This window comes from Pseudorca crassidens, chromosome 16, assembly GCF_039906515.1.
Source record: "Pseudorca crassidens isolate mPseCra1 chromosome 16, mPseCra1.hap1, whole genome shotgun sequence".
Lineage (NCBI taxonomy): Eukaryota > Metazoa > Chordata > Mammalia > Artiodactyla > Delphinidae > Pseudorca > Pseudorca crassidens.
The window spans coordinates 65,758,879-65,774,090 of NC_090311.1; positions in this window are offsets into that span (position 1 = coordinate 65,758,879).

Genomic DNA, 15,212 nt, shown 5'->3' on the forward strand with positions numbered 1-15,212 from the left:
TGAAAGGATAGTTCAAAATTTGCAAAAGCAATGTGATAGACCACACTAAAAAAAGGAAGGATAAAAATTACATGATCATCTCAGCAGATGCAGAAAAAGCATTTGATAAAATTCAACATCCATTCGTGGTAAAAACTCTTATCAAAGTGGTTATACAAACATACCTCAACATAATAGAGGCCATTTACGACAAACCCACAACTAACATACTCAACTGGGAAAAGCTTAAAGCCTTTCCTCTAAAATCAGGAACAACACAAAGATACCCGCTCTTACCGCTTCTATTTAACATGGCCGTCAAAGTCCTAGCTACAGCAATCAGACAAGAAATAAAAGTAAAAAGCATCCGAATCAGATGCGAAGAAGTAAAACAGTCACTATTTGCAGGAGACATGATACTTTATATAGAAAACCCTGAAGTTTCCACCAGAAAACTAGTACTAGTAAATGAATTTAGTAAAGTTGCAGGACACATGATTAAAATACAGAAATCTGTTGCTCTTCTATAACTAATAATGAACTACCAGAAAGAGAAAGTAAAAACGATATCCCATTTAAAATTGCATCTAAAAATATAATATATTACCCAGGAAAAAACTTAACCTAAGAGCTAAAATACTTACACTCTGAAAACTATAAAAATATTGATAAAGGAAATTGAAGGTGATATAAGGAAATGAAAATATATCCTATGTTCTTGGATGGGAAGACTTTTAACATTGTTAAAATGTCCATACTACCCAAAGCTATCAACAGATTTAATACAATCTTATTAAAATACCCATGACATTTTTCACAGAATTACAACAAATAATCCTAAACTTTATGAAATCACAAAACACTTCGAATAGACAAAGCAATCTTGAGAGAGAACAAAGCTGGAGGTATTACGCTCCCTGACTTCAGACTATACTACAATGCTTCAGTAAGAAAAGCCATGTGGTACTGGCACAAAAACAGAAACATACATCAAGGGAACAGAATAGAGAGCCCAGAAATAAACTCACACACTTATGGTTGATTGATCTATGACAAAGGAGGCAAGGATACACAATCAAGAAAAGACAGTTTCTTCAGTAAGTGGTGCTAGAAAAATGGGAGAGCTACGTGTGAAAGAATGAGCTTAGAACATACTCACACACCATATACAAAACTAAACTCAAAATGGATTAAAGACCTAACTGTAATACGTGAAACCATAAAACTCCTAGAAGAGAACATAAGCACACCACTCTTTGATGTAACTCATAGCAATATTTTTTTTTGATCTGTCTCCAAGGCAAAAGAAACAAAAGCAAAAATAAACAAATGGGTCCTAATTAAACTCACAAGCTTTTGCACAGCAAAGGAAACCATCAACAAAACTAAATGACAACCTACTAAATAGGAGATGTTTGCAAATGATATGACTTAAGGGGTTAATATCCAAATAATATAAACAGCTCATACAATTCAATATCAAAAAAAACCAACACAATAAAAAACAGGCAGAAGACCTAAGTAGACATTTTTCCAAAGAAGACATACAGATGGCCAACAGGCACATGAAAATATGCTTAACATTACTAATCATCAGGGAAATGCAAGTCAAAACCACAGTGAGATATCACCTCACACCTGATAGAATAGCTATCATCAAAAAGACCACAAATAACAAATTCTGGTGAGGGTGTGGAGAAAAGGGACCCCTCACACACTGTTGGTGGGAATGTAAATTGGTGCAGCCACTGTGGAAAACAGTATAGAGGTTTCTCAAAAAAACTAAAAATAGAACTACCGTATGACCTAGCCACTCCGCCCCAGGGTACATAACTGAAAAAAACAAAAACACTAATTCAAAAGTATTCATGCACCCCGATGTTCATGGCACTATTTATAATAGCCAAAATATGGAAGCAACCTAAGTGTCCGTCAACTGATGAATGGATAAAGAAGATATTGTGTGTATATGTATAATGGAATATTACTCAGCCACAAAAAGCATGAATTTCTGCCATTTGCAACAACGTGATCATCTGGAGAGTATTATGCTTAGTTAAGTAAGTCCAACAAAGAAAGACAAATATTGTTGGCATTCATATGTGGAATCTAAAAAACGGAAACCAACAAATGTATATATAAACACAGAAACAGATTCACAGATATAGAGAACAAACTAGGGGTTACCAGTTGGGAGAGAGAAGTGAGGAGAAGCAAGACAAGGGTAGGGGACTACGAGATACAAACCACTATGTAAAAAATAGATAAACAACAAGGATATATTGTACAGCACAGAGAAAAATAAGCATTGTTTTTCAGTAATTTTAAATGGATTATAACCTATAAAAATACTGAGTCACTACGTTGTATACTGAAACTAATAAAATACTATAAATCAACTATACTTCATAAAAAATAAAGTGGAAAAAAATATATAAAATTATAACTTATGGTATGAGCTGACTTTAGCCTGTTGGAAGTAGAAAGAATATGACTTCAGTCTTAGGGATCAGGAAAAGCAAAGGCAAAGACTGTAAAAGCACACAACATATTCACAGAACAGGTGCAAAGGAGCTACACAAAACATTCCCCATTTTCATTCTTTTTTTTTTTTTTTTTTTTTTTTGCAGTACGTGGGCCTCTCACTGTTGTGGCCTCTCCCATTGTGGAGCACAGGCTCTGGACGCGCAGGCTCAGCGGCCATGGCTCACGGGCCCAGCCACTCCGCGGCATGTGGGATCCTCCCGGACCGGAGCACGAACCCGTGTCCCCTGCATCGGCAGGCGGACTCTCAACCACTGCGCCACCAGGGAAGCCCCCCATTTTTCATTCTTGTTTCACAGTTGATTCATTCTTAATTTGTCACAAGCCACCTTTAAGGTAATGGTAATGAAGCAGGCTGTTAACCAAGAAGAAAATGATATAGTAACAGTCATTCTGGAAGTTAGCAACTGTGTTATCAGAGTTAATGGACATGATGTAACTGTAACAAAATCAGGGAACAGAACTCATCCACCACAAGAACAGGTGTATTTTACAATAGTGTCTTTGGGTCTTCAATTTCCTCAAATATTTCTAACTTGTGGTATGGGATCCTCTGATTTCAAAAAACCTAAGTATCATCAAAACTTTATCATCTAAGCAGCATTCACACCAAATGTAGCTGAAGCATAGAAGCATGGATCTAAATGAGATTTCCCATGAGGCTTCATGACAGAAATGATCTCCTTCACAGTTTGCCTTTGCAAGGTAATTCAAAGATTGCTATTCTCCATTTCCCATTCTGTTTTTTTTTTGTTTTGTTTTGTTTTTCTGGTTTCTTCATGCCTCTCTCCATATAAGGAGACTATACTGAATCTTTTTGCTATGGAGAAGATACCACATGTGGGTGATGCCAAGAGGGATAGATACCACCTGAGGGAAGGCCCTGCTACTGAGCAGCTGAAACTCTGCAAATCATTGACTTGACCGTTGGATGTCATCAGTGTTCTATGGAGCACCTGCTGAATAAGCTCTGTGTCAGGGAACATCTTGCATTAAACGTAGCAATTTGTTTATTGCTTTGATGGCATATTGGCCTACCTCTCAGTTAAATAGTGGGAAGGGAGTAACAAAATTCATTTTTATTAGGCAGTATTTTAAGGTATCTAGTAATAATGTTTTCTAAAAAAAGAACTACATACCCTGAGACAGAATAGATGAATTTGACAGACTCAGTCTTGAGATTAAGCCAGTTGCTAATGCAAACAGATCAATTAGCCAGAATTGTAGCCAGAGATTTTATTTCTGGTGATTGAATTGATCTGGGATGTATGATGGCTTTTTTTCCTGCTACTTCCAGGAATGTAATTCTTAATGTTGGACATTTGGGGATATGCGGGTACGTCCAAATTTTGTTGTTGTTGTTAGTTTTCAGCTTACACAAAGGTATACCAGAAAAGAAGAAAAACTATAAACACCTAGGATTAATGGGTACTGTATTTCAAGTAAAAATTTTAATCAACTTATGGAGATTTTTTTGAACTACTTGAGAATGTTAGTTTTTTCAAAGGTTATTGCTTTACATTATTTTTAAACTGTACAAAATGATGCATTGATATAGTATTACAATAAAAGAATCCAAAAATACTGAAATATTTTAACTAATAATTAAAATTCCCCTTTAATCAGACACAACCACCATCCCCTTTTTTCCACTACACACTTTACTCCTTTTTTTTAAAGGGGGCGGCCACTGTTAAATGTTTTTGTGGGCCCTTAAGGACCTTTTGGTGTATATTTATACAAGTTTCTATACACTTTTACGGTTATTGTTTCAGGCATTTGAAGGTTTAAAATACTAGCTTGGAACAGATCTACAGCGGTGTAAGTGCAGCAGGTCTGTATTGTTAGAGAGTGAGTGGGAAAACAATTTTAAGTCTATCCTCACGTCATGTCTTGGTTACTTAGGGTTAGAAGTAAGATTTAGAGTGTTATTAGACTTTATTCTACATAGTAACACACAAATTATTCCTTCAAGTCTCCCAAAGTCTTTATAGGTACCGGGGACATATATAAATACATGAGATTCAAGTTGACATTGACCTTCAGTTGGCCAGGAAGAGTTTGTCTTCATTAGGGAGTGCCAGCACATTAACAGAGTAATAAATTTTGATTTCTTTTCTTCACTTCCATTGTTATCAGATTTCTTTTTATTATTACACTTTTGTTGAGCCAACAGGCTTTAATGAAGACTAAATATCTCTGATCTGTATTTGTTCAGTAAATAAACCATTATATTATACACAGAAGGTCAAGAGGGACAGAAGTTAAACAATCCTGCTCTACTTTAAACAGTATCCATTGCAAGAGATTAATAACATAACAAGTGATATTTTTGGCTAGGGAAAAATTAATACTAATGTATAAACAACAAAAATACAGTATTTTTTAGTTTGAATATTCTGAAAGTAAAGCAAAATAACATTTAAGCTACTTTTTCCCACATAGCATTGAGGAATTAATTGGATATATTAATTGTACGTTTATAACATTTGGCTTTGTTCACTCATAGATTGTTATTTCTGGATGTCTCATACAAAGAGAAGATGACAAATGCATGGAAAAGAAAGCCCTAGAGGAAAGATGAAAGAAATTGAATTTATTCATTTTGGAGAGAAGCAACTTGAAGGGCAAAGTAATAATGTTCTTCACATAAGTGGAGACTTCCCAGAGAGAGAACAGTGACTCTTGGGGTGTGCTTTCCTCCAACACAATCCCTGCTGGACAGGAGGGCACTTAAAGGAAGAGAAGTACTTATTTTATAATTAACTAAGGGCAAAGGATCCACTTTAAAATCTTGCTTGGAGACTTGCAGTGAAAATTCTCCACTGTCAGCACTGATAACAGAATAAGAGGAAACCCAATAGGAAGAATTCTGGTTATAGACCATGGTTTTAAAATTTATCTGAGTAAGAGAGAGAAAGTTGTTACTGGTGAAATTGGACAAGGACATGAAAAACTGAATGACTGCATCAGTCTAGGATGGTTTGGTAGTAAGGATGGATTTTTTTCTCCAAGTTCTACCATGCCAATAACTTGATACTAATATCTCAAATAACTGAAAGTGGGAAACTAGTAGTTAATTATGGGGAAAAATGGGTAGAGTGGGCTAAGGATTAATATCTGTGGAGTCTCTTCTCAGTGTTTTTTCCATTAGGACGCATGTAAATAAGTTGCACCCTTGACATGGTTTGTCAGCTGACCTGAGTCCCACTCCATGACTGTGTGGACCTCCTGTCACCATATACCTAGACTGCAGGTAAGAGTCATATTTCTGAGTCTACTGGAAAGATCAGTAAGGCTGAGTAACTGGGCTCTCTTTTGATAGTAGAATAAAGGCAAAATGTGCATATGGATATTCCCATTCTACAGGAGAGAAAACTGTGATCTAGAAAGTGGATTCACTACACAAATTTTCCAGAGGGCTTAAAATAAATAGTAGTTGCTACTACTCACAAAATGATATTGGAAGAAATTACATTTTCCATTTTCTCATTGAATGACCAAAGGACTTATCATCCCACAACAGTTTACCAGTTGTCCCTGTTCCACCATTATAATAATATTTAGTATAATAATAATGACCAGTTTAGTTAGTCTTCAGCCCATGCAGTCAAAAATGTCAGATTGGAAAGTTATAAGAGTGTACCACTCCGCTGTCCCTACACTTTGCCCAAACATATGTTTCAAAGTTTTAGTAGCTTTACCATGAAAAACAAAATTATGGATACCTTGGGAACAAATGTGCCAACTTTGTTCTTGAAGTTTCTTTTCAGATTAAATGCTTTGTTGGTTAATATTTTAATGAGACATTAACAGACATATTTTCTGAAAATAATGTTATCTATAATCAACTGCTTCCATTGAAAACTATCTCAAAATTTTATTCTTTTGCTCTGCTAGAACAGATGGCAAGCCAACTGTCAGCAACATTTTTTTTTAAAGCACAGAAATGGAGGCAGGAAGAAGAATAAAGGATGCTTGCTCTTTGTTAGATGTCTAAATTGTATTTCCAAAGTAATTCTTTTAATGTTAGAGAAGATAGCATTCTAGGATCCCTGGAACTCAAAATGAGAAACAGGTACTATTCAGCAGAATTGAAGATGAACTTGCTAACCATTTGAAGAGTGTAATTTAACTAATTACTAATTTTTGCAGCTGTCTACGTTTCCCTTCAATTTCAAAGTCACTTTTAACTTTAAAACGTTTTCCCCCCACAGGAATAACCTAAGCCTCAAATTTTTAAAATAAAATTTCTCATGATTTTCCCTATTAAGATAGTCTCAGTATTCCCATTTTATAATCGTCTATTCCAATTTTCACTTTCAAGTGATTCCCAATGATTGTCTGCACCCTAACGTTTGAAAACCACAATGACTCCAATCTTCTAGATCAATAGTTTTCAATTTGAGTTTCTCAAAGACCTAAAGTTTAATGAAAGATTCTCAGGACTATAACAGGGTACAGGAGGGAGACCAAGAAGGAGGAGAAGCTCTAGATAACTTGACTTTAATGAGAGTAATCCATTTCTATATATTTTACAAATTTTAATGAAATTCAAATTTGAAAAAATACAAACTGAACAGCTGTATCCTGTTTAAATGTTTGTTGCTGTCAATTCCCCCTTTGGTTTCCCATGGACTGTACATCTTTTATTTGATGAGGGAAAAAGAAGGAGCATTTAGTTTTTTGCCCATTTGAAGAAATAGAGAAAGGGACAACAATATTCTCCTAAGGCTGGCATGGTATTAGGAAGAGGAGTCAGAATGGAGACTCCCTCAGGCAGAGAGTCTAAAACTATGGAGTAGATTGTCTAAGACTGCATTTCAGCAATCATGTGCTAGAATTTGACCTCCCGAAAAGACAAGCCTTAGAAAATGTTTACACTACCTTCTGTTTAAGAAGGGCCAGGGTAAAGGGATATGTTATGATTTGAGGTATGGGGATGGATGAAATGCATTTTTAAAATCAAGCCTATGTAATAAAATGTAAAATTTCTTAATAGATTGTTCAAATTTTTTAAAAAAATATTTTAATTTTTAAAACTTACAGAAGGGGAAGGACAAAGAAGCTTGAAATAGCAAAAGAGTGTTACAACTGGCTTGTAAGAGAGAATGAATAAGGGTGGACAGAGAAGAATGTTAAAGGAACATCCATGTACAGGCTAAAGGACTCTCTCCCCTTGTCATATTAGAGAATTCCTTTGTAGCTGCTGGGAAGCATAGAATGGTTCTACCTGTAATCATGAGTGCTTTGTGCCATTCTCAGAAAAGCAGGAAGCATTGACCCAGACCCTAGAAATTGCCAAATTCATACAACCATGATAATGCTTATTTATCCTGCTTTCACTAGTTTCTAAACTTTCTTCTGGGATCTTGTATTTGGTCATTCATTGTACCAGACAGGTTAAACAGGCAAGGAAAACTGTATTCAATATATTGCAATAAAGGAGAAAGAATGAACTCAACTCCCCTGAAACAAAAAGTGGGAGAGTTGTGAAATGCTGGGGTGAGCTAGTGGATAAATGCTGGGAGATTTTAATGGGAGGGGTTGGTCAATATGATTAGGCCATCTGTCTTGGCTAATTGGTGTTGATCTAAGATAGACTTGGACTCCCCTATGGAGACTGGGAGGTGGGGGTTCTATCTTCCTTGATGATTACATTTCAAAGGGATGGTGCCCAGGTCCTTGACAAAGACATACCTGGGTTGTAAAATGGCTGTGAGAATATTTATACCTTGTAGGGACAGAGAAAGGATTTACAATCATGAGTTTTCTAAAGTAAATACACTAAGAAAAAGGAAGTCAGGGGCTTATAGTCAGGAAGAAAGATGTCTTAAATTTACTCAAGCTGAAGGGAACATTAAGGCACTCTTGGTTACCCTCAATACTAACATAGCAAGCAATGGTGCTCCTTTTCTAACCCATAGCATCTCAAACTTGCTTTTCATAGGTTAAAAATATCTGTTTATATGTCTATCTTTCCAACAAGACTAACACTTCTACTCCTAGTAATTACTCCAATATTAAATGGTGAAATTCTGGTGTGGGGTAATACCTCATTGTAGTTTTGATTTGCATTTCTCTAATAATTAGTGATGTTGCGCATCTTTTCATGTGCCTCTTGGCCATCTGTATGTCTTCTTTGGAGAAATGTCTCTTTAGAGCTTCTTCACATTTTTTGATTGGGTTGTTTGTTGTTTTGATACTGAGATGCATGAACTGTTGTGTATTTTGGAGATTAATCCCTTGTCAGTCGCTTCATTCACAAATATTTTTTCCCATTCTGTGAGGTGTCTTTTCGTTTTGTTTATAGTTTCCTTTGCTGTGCAAAAGCTTTTTAGTTTAACTAGGTCCCATTTGTTTATTTTTGTTTTTACTTTCATTACTCTACAAGGTAGATCCAAAAAGACATTCCTCCAATTTATGTCAAAGAGTTTTCTGCCTATGTTTTCCTTTAAAGGTTTTATAGTATCCAGTCTTACATTTAGGTCTTTAATCCATTTTGAGTTTATTTTTGTGTGTGGTGTTAGAGAATGTTCTAGTTTCATTCTTTTACATGTAGATGTCCAGTTTCCCCAGCACCACTTACTGAAGAGACTGCCATTTCTCCATTGTATATTCTTGCCTCCTTTGTCAGAGATTAATTGACCATAGCTGTGTGGGTTTATTTCTGGGCTTTCTATCCTGTTCCATTGATCTATATTTCCGTTTCTGTGCCAGTACCATACTGTTTTGATGACTGCAGCTTTGCAGTACAGTCTGAAGTGAGGAAGCCTGATGGTTCCAGCTTTGTTTATCTTTCTCAGGATTGCTTTGCTTATTCAAGGTCTTTTGTGTTTCCATACAAACTGTAAAATTTTTTGTTCTAGTTCTTTGAAATATGCCACTGGTAATTTGATAGGGATTGCATTGAATCTGTAGACTGCCTTGGGTGGTATAGTCATTTTTGCCAAAACTCACATGAAAAGATGTTCAACATCACTAATTATTAGAAAAATGCAAATCCAAACTACAGTGACGTATCACCTCACACCAGTCAGAATGTCCATCTTCAAAAAGTCTACAAACAATAAATGCTGAAGACATATATGCACTACCAAATGTAAAATAGATAGCTAGTGGGAAGCTGCCACATAGCACAGGGAGATCAGCTCAGTGCTTTGTGACCACCTAGAGGAGTGGGATAGGGAGGGTGGGAGGAAGAAGATGCAAGAGGGAAGAGATATGGGGACATATGTATATGTATAGCTGATTCACTTTGTTATAAAGCAGAAACTAACACACCACTGTAAAGCAATTATACTCCAATAGATGTTAAAATAAATAAATAAATGGTGGTGAGAGTGTGAAGAAAAGGGAACCCTCTACACTACTGGTAGGAATGTCAATTGGAGCAACCATTATGGAGGACAGTATGGAGGTTCCTTAAAAAACTAAAAATAGAATTACCATATGATCTAGCAATCCCACTTCTGGGCATATATCCAGAACAAAACATGATTAGGAAAGATACATGCACCCCAATGTTCACTGAAGCACTATTTACTATAGCCAAGACACAGAAGCAACCTAAATGTCCATCAATAGAGGAGTGGATAAATAAGATGTGGTACATATATACAATGGAATATTACTCAGCCATTAAAAAGAATGAAACAATGCCATTTGCAGCAACATGGATGGACCTAGAGATTGTCATACTGAGTGAAGTAAGTCAGACAGAGAAAGACAAATATCATATGATATCACTTATATGTGGAATCTAAAAAGTGATATAAATGAACTTATTTACAAAACAGAGAAAGATTCACAGACTTTGAAAACAAACTCACAGTTACCAAAGGGAAAAGGTGGGGGGAGGGATAAATTAGGAGTTTGGGAACATATACACACTACTGTATATAAAATAGATAATCAACAAGGACCTACTGTATAGCACAGGGAACTCTACTCAATATTAGGTAATAACCTATATGGGAAAAGAATCCGAAAAAGAATGTATATATGTGTGTGTGTGTATATGTGTGTGTGTGTATATATGTGTATATATATATATATATATATATATAACTGAATACTTTTGCTCTACACCTGAAACTAACAACATTGCAAATCAACTATACTCTAATATAAAATAAAATTTAAAAAATAAAAGGAAAAAAGTGACCTTCCATTTCTCAAAAGTATATTGAGCAATTATGAGCATTTGGACTTCATTAAGTAATGAGGTAAGGATGAAGGACTTGGCTTCTTAGAGAGCTCCAGAGCACCAGCAATGAGGTGATGACAAAAGCCAAGAACTCCATCATTACTCAGCAATTCTCAACTAGACTGTGTTGAACAACACACGTTGTAGACAGGGAAGGTCAGCTCAAATAAGAATTGGCAGTTAGTGTTCCCCTAACAGTTTTATTTTTATGTTTTTTTTTCTTCCTAAATATAAATGTTCAACGTGACTGCCACAAACTTTCACACAGGTGAAACCACAAAGATATCATCTTAGGACACAAAAAATTGTTAAAGACATCATCTAGAGACTTTCCTACAAATGCTTCCCTTGTGGAAAAATAAATACACAAAGTTCTTTGTCCGTGTATATAAGAGCAAATTGCTCCTTATGGAATTAACTATAATCCTGATATTTATCAGTTCAGAAGAGAATCTAATTTAGAAACTTGAAAGAGGGGAGTATGGAGTGGTTGTGGGCAGAGGTAAGTAGTGAGTTGGTATGGAGTGAGAGAATGGGCAGTTGAGTAGGTAGAAGATACAGCTTTTAAAACATAGTTTAGCAGAGAGTTCTTGATTTATATCTTGTAAGACATTTTCTTGCACAGATTTTTTTAACATATTGAATAATTAAAATATTTAAGATCTGAACTGAATAAATTATTAAACCTGGTAATGGTTGAACTTTAATTTTCCAATTACTAAATCTGTTAAAAATGGACTTTCATAATGGAATTGAGGTCATGAAATTTGGTGATAATTCAAGTTAACAACAAAAAACGATTCTACTTCCAAAAATATTTTTTCCTTGACATGTCTTTTTAATGTTATCGTAAGTGGAATCACTGAATACTCTATTCAGTAGTAAGTATAACTGGCTTCAGTACAAAAATATGGAATTGATTTGTCTGTTGGTCCACCATAACAGAAGCCTAAGTCCAGTTTCCCCAAAATGTGGTGGCCTGAAGCATCTCAGGTATCCTGTGGAAACACTGGTCCATGACAGTGGCTTTCTGCTTCATTTAGATAAGCTGTGAGTCATCTTATATAGAAACTCAGTGACTAACCTTTACATCTTGAAGATCAGAAAATATAGGACTATATGACCTTATGAGTTTTTCTTCAATAATGACGTTTATCATACAAATATTTCCACCTACATATTTTCAGAAACATGTGGGTTGAGTCCTTACTGTAATTGTAGAATCATTGTAATTCTACAAGAATGCTTATCCTATTCTGCTCTGATTCTCAAAATAATCTGTGTGAACCTCGATGGCATAGTAGCAATATGATTTTCCAGTTGTAAAGTTTTGGTATGTTCAGAGGGAATATCAAGAGTGTATAAACTCATTTCAGATATATAGGTAATCATGCACTTGAGATGGATTAATGAACAAAGGAGTGGGCCATTTTTTTCACTCAAAGGGTATTTGGTAATTACATTTTCAGAGGTGTTATTCTACCTCAAAGTGAGCTGTGGGGTGAAAAAATATTTTTTTCTCTTAATGATGAGTAGGGTTAATTTCAATTAGGATTCATTAAAAGTCTGTATTGGAGGCTATAAACAGATTCAAAGTAGATAAAAATAAACACCTATCAAAACAATACTTGATATAATATCATAAAATAAACAAAACCTTATTTTCCCTTATTTCTATGCTAAATATCTCACTACAGACATTCCCTGACTCTTCTGATTGGAAGAGCAGAAACTGAGTTAGATTAGAGGGAGTGATATCAGCAGGATGGCAGAATAGGAAGTCCCAGCCCTCACCCCCCAACAGAAGCACTAATTTAATAACACTTTAAGGAACAAAATGCCTTTATGAAAACTCCAGAATCCAGTTAAGAAGTTGCAGTACATTAGATGAGTTCAAAACTGAGAATAGTCACACTGAAATAGTTAAGAGTAGTTGCATTTTACCTGTGTCAGCTCTTCTACTAAACCAGCATAACTTAGCAGCCAGATAGATCCCCTCAGCCATCAATTTCTCCATAAGTGGAAAGAGTTAACTGTGCAACAAGTCTCAAGGCATTTCAGAGAGACCTGTTACTGTATAATCTCACCCAGAATGCTGAGGGAACTGGCATAATTGCAAAACTTGGAGACAAAGAACAAAGCAAAGGGGCAGACAGCTTTCAGCAGCTGGCATGGCCCTGCAAAATTGGGAGAAGGTACATAATCTTGAGACTTTTCCTTCAGGAGAAAGAGAAGTGGAGCTTCCACTCAATGTCCCAGAATTTCAGTACACTGACCTAGGGAAAAGGAATGAGTGGCTCCCAGCAGCCAGTATGGTTCTGTGATACTGGGAGAAGATGCTCAATGCTAAGACTTGGTCATCACAAGGGAGGGAGAGGAGTTGAGTGTGCATCCACCGTTCCTGTCTTTTAGTGTACTGCCTCAGGAAAGGGGTAGGAGGCTTACTGTGACCAGCACATCTCTGAGACTAAGAAAAGTTACAGCTTTAATCTCCCAGGAGAAAAGAAGAGGAATAAAATGCATACAATCATAGAAAAGTTTCAAGAGTTTCCCAGAATCTCTAGCCAGTCTGACTGGTGAAGGTCTTTCCTTGATGAAGCAATTCTGTAAAGACTCAGAGAGGTGACTGTTCTTCCAATGCACAGGCATCAATGCAAAGCCACAGGTAACATGAAGAATTAGGAAATATGACCAAAAAAAGGGAACAAAATAAATCTCCAGTAAATGATCCTTAAAAGTGGAGGCCTAAGAATTGTTTGAGAAAGAATTCAAAGTAATCATCTTAAAAAAGCTCAGTGAGTTATAAGAGAACACAGAGAGATAACTAAATGAAATCAAGATGCCAATACATTATCAAGTCAGATTTATGGGGGTGATGCAAGGATGGTTCAATATATATAAACCAATTAGTACAATATGCCACATTAACAGAACAGAGGGTAAAAATCACATGATTATCCTAACAGATGCAGACAAGGCATTTGATAAAATTAAATACACTTTCATGATAAAAGCTCTCAAGAAACTGGGTATAGAAGAAATGTACCTCAACATAATAAAGGACATATATGACAAGCCAATAGCTAACATCATACTCAGTGGTGAAACATTGAAAATTTTGCTATAATCAAGAACAAGTCAGGGATGTCCACTCTCCACACTTCTCTTCCACACAGTATTGGAATTCCTAGCCAGGACAAATGGAAAAAAATAAATAAAAGACATTAAATTTGGAAAAAGAAAATTATCTGTTTGCAGATGACATAGTAGTAGAAAACCCTAAAGATTCCATAAAAACTGTTAATTAAATGTGTAGATGGGAAGAAGGAAGAGAAAAAAGAAAATGAGATGAAAAAAGCAAACACTCTATCTCACTTTTCCATAAGTCTGAATACCTTTCAAAACAATATTAGACACTCTAGAATGGAAAATGGCATATTTTGCATCCATTCCAAACTAGAGACATTAACAAAAAATAATAAAAATAATGCCATCAAAATTAAGTGAATGGAATTTCCGAGCTACCACTCAGGTCTTCTAAACAGTTCTCTTTGCTGTGTAATGCTAAATTTCCATGACTGGTGATTTTTTTTTTTTTTTTTAATTTTGGTCTCCTTTGCACTGAAAACTCCTTCTCTTTTCTTTACATTCCCCCTACCATTCTCTTGACTTTGTGGAGAGAGCATACATGACCCTTGGAGATAGAAAAGGGGAGGAAGGCAGTTAGCACACCCTAAAGGTTTTACTTGGTTTCACATATGTGGGGTTTACTGGTGGCATCTTTCACAAATTTGCTTCAGAAATTTGTCAGTGAACTTAAATTGCTTTCAATAGTATGTGATAGGCTACATTAAAAGTAGCCCACAAAACTCTATTTGTAATCATTGCCCTCTTCAATCCAGTCTACTGATTATGGTGGCATTTTTATTTTTTTCTTTTCTTTTCTTCTTAAATAGTAGAAGCACCTTTTTTGTCCTATTCAGGGCATAAACAGAAAAACACTATTACAATTATTACTACTGCTACTACTCCTATACTAGTACTACTACTACTACTACTACAACACATACACACATATAGTTATCTTAGATACCCTTGGAGGTTTTATTAAGCCGCAGACTACAATTTCAATACTGTATTATAAAATTCTAACCATACTGGAAAGAACATAAAATCTTAAGAGACTTTACAAAAAACAGGATTAGCATATTAAATTTTAGAATGTCCACAGGGACAACATAACATTCAGAAAAAGATTACGTATCTTCAGGTAGGACTCTGATTGATATGAGAAATAATATTCCTAAAAAAAACAAAAAGAACATTCCTTGATGTTCAGTCATGTTTTGTAGTGGCATAGGATTTTCACAATAACCAAAAATAATAATAATAGTGCTTTTATATACCTCTTACTGTGCTAAGCACTTTATATGAATATAGTCACTTAATAATAGCAATCACAGTAGGAGTGTTTACTATT